The sequence below is a fragment of the Vipera ursinii genome, assembly GCF_947247035.1.
Source record: "Vipera ursinii genome assembly, chromosome: 2".
In the NCBI taxonomy this organism is placed as follows: domain Eukaryota; kingdom Metazoa; phylum Chordata; class Lepidosauria; order Squamata; family Viperidae; genus Vipera; species Vipera ursinii.
Genome location: NC_139513.1, coordinates 100,366,259 through 100,371,871, shown reverse-complemented (window position 1 = coordinate 100,371,871; position 5,613 = coordinate 100,366,259).

Below are 5,613 nucleotides of genomic sequence, written 5' to 3'. Positions count from 1 at the left end.
TGCAGATTTAGATTTTGATTCTTTTGAATTGAAGCATATACTCTGTAACTGAGGTTTTGCCAGTTATTTTTTAACATTTTAAAAATTCTTAATCTTGAAATCATCAGTTGCAGACCTTGAGGCATTTTTTCCCTAGTTTTTAGACAATATATTGTCCCGAGTGCTGGAGTGCCAGATGGTTGAAAGGAAGAATTATTGTTCTTCAGTCTTTTGCTAAAACAACTTGAGAAAGGAAATGGAGCTGAAGAGATTCTTTCAGTGCAAAGAGTGACTAGCTCTAACCTTTTCATGAAAGGTTCAAGTCAGCTGTTTTATTGCATTCTACCTATATTGCAGGAACTTTCCCAGTCTGCTTACCTTCCCTTGAGAACAAACAACACCCCATGGAGTTAAGGGAGAGGGTCAGGTTTATGTCCCATGTGACTGTTGAAGGACTCAAGGCTAGATTCTCATTTGATTCCTCCTTGCCTGTCCAGGAGTTTTCCTAACTCAGTAAACAAATAATTGTGAGATTTTTTTTTCCCTTGTAGTGTTTTAAAGAATATACCATAAGTACTTACAAAAAGAGAATAATTACAATAAGATGCTACTGTGTTTCCCCAAAAATAAGACCCGTCCTTTTTTTTTTTTCCTCCAAAATAGGCACCTAAACTTATTTTTGGGTTGTCTTTTCCACTCACCTTGCCCTGGTGGCACTTGACAGCCCCACCCAGCCAGCCCACTTCTTCTGTCACCGAAGGAAATGCTTCTGCAACTTAGAATGGAGCTCTGGCCTGCATTTCAGGCCTCGGCAGCCAAGAGCCGAGCTCCAGATTGAAATCTGCAGCTCAGCTCTTGACTGCAAAGGCCTTTCCGGAAGGCCTCTGACAGCGAAATGCAGGCCAGAGCTCCATTCTCAGCTGCAGAGATATTTCCTTCGGCAGCAGAAGTGGGCTGGCGATGCAAGGCAGCTGTCAGGGCATGGGAGGCCTGGCTGCAACAGTAAGTGGGTGTGGTGAGGGCACAGGTGAGCTCTACCCCCCACCCTAGCTTGATTTTTAGGTGTGTGCCTCTCCCCCAAACTAGGGCTTATTTTGGGGGAAAAGCTTATATTAGGCCCACTCCCAAAAATCAAGCTAGAGCTTATTTTCGGGGTAGGTCTTACTTTCGGGGAAACACAGAATATCAGAAGTAGAAAATACAGTGGTAAAGTTGGGGTGCATATTTTTCATGATAATTTTTATAATAGAAATTGTGTAACTTTAAGAACCCTTACAGGATGATCATGATACTAAAGACAGAGAATAAATGTGACTAGAGGAAACCACAATTTTGCACTGAAGTAGGAAGTTGTTTCAGGTTTGAAGGCACATTGGAAGGAGTTTGGGGGCTCATCTTCAAAATGGATGCAGTGAAGACGTTAGTCACAGACTTGGGCCAGAACACGTTTAAATAGATTAAATTTCCTAAAATACATTTATGAAATTGTATAAGAAATTATTAAAAACCGGTGTAACTGTAAAATATATTCTTCTCCCCATTCTCATAAAAAATTGAATTTTTAATCTGACACTAATAAAAGGAATAGTATATTTCCTTCTCTTAACTGTAAAATGAAATTATTTGCAAACTATACTTATAAATCAACTTTAACCACCTATAATTCACTAAACTCAATTAACATAAATAATATTTTCCATCCTTACTGAGAGGAGAAGAATTTTTTACCATCCCAGAAATTCCTATGAAAGGGCTGCAGTCTTTCAATTATTAAACAAGAATCCACAATCCCAGCAACCTTTTCCCGCTCTTCCAATTCATTTTAAAATGTATTTTCAATTCATGTCAAAGGAGGGATCACAGGGACTTTCCAGCAATCTTTATTTTTCATATCCCTGCCTCTTTTATCCAGAGGCAAGGATATGAAAGATGTGCAAGCCATTGATTTCTGTCCTCAGCTGGATCCAAAGTACAATGGATATCTTAATCGGCAGACTGATTGTGACTTTAATAAATGTGAAGTCTCATAAATGTTAAGGAAGCTACAGCTGCTGCTTGCCTGCATGAACTGTGTTGCCCTTTCTCCTGACTGCTCCAGGAGCCCTGCATTGTTTTTTATTGTCTTTATTTTTATTTTTATTTTATATTAAGAAAAATACTTTTAATATATATTTTTTTTAAAAAAAAGTGGTAAGAAACAAGATGATGAGAGAACGGGGAAAAGCTTTCTGGCAATGGCTTATAAAATAGCAAAAGGCCAAAATAGTGAATAGAGAATGTTATAGTTCCAGGGTGTGTGTGTGTGTGTGAAAGGATAACCATTTTTCAGTAGCTGTCGTACTAAATTGTTTTTGTCCTTTCATATCTCTTCCTAAGTGAGATCTTTACTCACTTTTGGTAAATATTGTAGAAACGAATCAAGTAGCAGTGGCAATGAAGGATGTTAAGAGAGAAGCTGTTTCTTACTTATTACAGAGCAATAAAGGTCCACAAACTGGGTTTGCCCAACTGAATAAATCCAATCTGCTACTATTTACCACTGGTATGGTGGCAGATAACTAAAGAAATAGTGGGTGTTCCCAGCTAAGTAAACACATCTTTATGCTTGTGGCTAACAGATCCTGGATTTTTGTCCAAAAATGTATACACAACTAAAAGGTAAAGAAAGGTTGGCAAGGGAGAATGTTTAGCCAATTTTATCCTAAACAAACATCCTCTGTGCATCTATCTAGGGTGAAAAATTAAAAAGCATAGAGATGAAGTGCCTGTTTTTGAAGTGAAACAAGACTTTCTAAATCTCCAAAACCAGAATCTTCTAGGTTTGGTTTCAGAGCGTGATCACTCGGCATAGGTAGTTAACACAAATCTAAATAAATAACATGGATCCAAGAAATGCTCAACTTTCTTAATTGAGACAGCATTCTAGACCTTAAAATGATACAAATAGCAGATGAAGTGTTCCTATGGTTGTCATTGTTGAGCCTCATAAAGCCTCATTGCTATACATTTTGGTACCATGTATTAAATTTGAAAGGTCAATAGGGAAGTCCTATTCATATTTGCTTAGAAGTAAATCTCACTGAATTAAGTGGTTCTTATTGTCTGGTAAATGGATCTAGGATTACAGCCTAAAGGTTCTTGGGCTAGCTCTAAAATAGTCCTTAATAAATTTCCTATGCAAATTTGAGAGTTGTGATTTTCTACTTGTGATTTTTTTTATATCTAATGTAGTGTAAAGTCTTAGTAGTGAATTAGTGTAAAACGTTTGTTAAAACTCAGCAAAAATAACAAAGTTTCAGTATACTGGTGCTGTCTTGATAAGTATTGGAAGAAATGAGAATGGAACTCTTTGGCCTTAAATTACAGAGAACCACTGTTCCTTGGCAATCTTGTAGGATTTGGCAACCATGGAAATAGTGAAGGAACAGATTGAAAAGGATTTGCATTTCAATTATCTCCCCATGTGGTTTAAGAAAAGCTATTCTAAGAGCCTGCAGTTATGGTGACAAAATCAGGAATGATCTTCAAGATAAAAGTAAACAGATTTCCCAGTTTAAAAAGCATCATTTGGTTTAAATTTGTACTTTCATAAGATGGAATGTATTTGAAGGTCAGTTTCTTGTTTTTTCTTCGCAAAATGTTACTGGACTGAGAAGATTTCAGTTTTTTTAGTTTTCGGTGTTCATTTGAATGTAGTTTTAATGCTTACTTATTGCCAAGTATTACTTTGCATGTAGCTTTCAAATATTTTCTAGTTTAAGCATTTTGTGGCAGCTAGTTGTGTTATGTCAAATTGTAAAATGTTGTAAAAGTTATTAGATGTTAGAGTCTTATTTAGTTTACTATGACTCAGTATATTTCTAGTTTAAAAGGTTGACATGTTGCTGATGGCTCTAAAGTACACTGCTTAATGTTATTATGCAGACTGAAGCAACCTAGCTTAATCAGGAAAAAGAGGAAGATAAACATTCTTGCCACAATTGCCATTAAGTACTGGTAATTTTGATTGGGTTTCATTATAATATTGAAATATTAAAAGTCCAGGAGTCTTTTTATGTGAATTGATGAAATGAGATTCAAGTATAATCCTAATCCATAAATGTTTGGCTTTGCATGCAATATGAGCCAAGCTGATTTTATCTTATGTAATAAACTATGATTAAGCAAACCATGGTAGAGTTTGTAAACCCAACCTGAATGCAGTTTAATATCAGGCTAAGAGTACTAAGACCGTTGTGTTCTTCACACTCAGTTAATATATTTGTGTTCCCAAATATAAGAGACCCTTTCTCTTTCATGATGGTTATGGATGAATAGCAATATTTATATATAATACATTAATGGATTGGTTATTTATCTGGCAGAAAATGGTACATAGCCTGTATTTTAAAGACCTTAAAGACCTAGTCATAGCCTACCTGTGATTAAATATGTCACTGAGGGTAGTGAGTTCTTCAAGGATGAGCAGTGGAAATTATTGATTGGTGAAGGTTAGCTTGTTTATGAAAGTGTAGCTGGTCTGCATATGAGGACTAAGATTTTTAGATGATTGCTGATTTCTTTGATGGCACAATAATGACCCACAATACCTTGAACCAATGAGTAGCATTCACAAAGCAAGGATGTGGTGTGAGTTTTGGTCTAGGAACCTTCTAAGCATAGGATTTTTCCATGTGGTTGTAAAAAAGTGACAGCTGAACTAATTGGTAGCAATAGTAAAAGGATGGGTGGCTTTGAAGCTGAAAATTATCTGTCTGTCACAGAGCAGTCCGAAGTTGGACACTGTTCTCTGCTAAACCCAGGGGTGTCAAACTCAATTTCATTGAGGGCCGCATCAGCATTGCGGTTGCCCTCAGGGGGCCGGGTGGGTATGGCCAGGGTGGGCGTGGCCCACTGGGTGGGCGTGGCTAGAGTGTGTATGGCCTACTGGGTGGGCGTGGCCAGCTCTACATCGTTCGCATCAAGGGTGCCTATGGGGGCCTGGGCAGGAGTGGGACAAATCTGAGGGTCTCTGGCAGAAGGAGGGTCTCTGGGCCAGGGCCAAGGCAGTGGGGGCCGTTCCCTCACTTTTTCCAGGATGGCTTCGCGGGCCACATGAAACCACTTTGTGGACCGGATCTGGCCTCCGGGCCTTGTGTTTGACATGTCTGGCTTAACCTTTCAGGGAAGATTGTAAAGAAGGTTGTTGGTCTGATGGTTCAAAGGGCCCTGGAGGAAACAGATTATCTGGACCCCTTTTAGTATGGCTTCAAACTGGGATACAGTACTGAGACAGCATTGGTCACATTTTTAATAACTTGGGATAATTTTGAGATGAGGAAGTGCATCTCCCCTGATCCTCAGTCTCAGCAGTCTTTGATAACATTAGCTTTGGTATTAGTTTGGATCAGCTCAAGGTCCACAGTGAAGGGGAGATATGGTGTTATGGTGGTTCTCCTTTCTCTAGGGATGGCTCCAGTCAGTGTTGGGGAGGGGTTGTTGTTGGGGAGGTTGTAGGAGTAAGTCCCATAAGTATATAAATTATGAAGGGGAGCTCTTCTAAATCCCATCAGTAAATAAGATTCATGGATTTTACCCATAATAGATTGATTGTTAAAAGTTCTACATCATATATCGTTTCAGTTTTAACCGAAA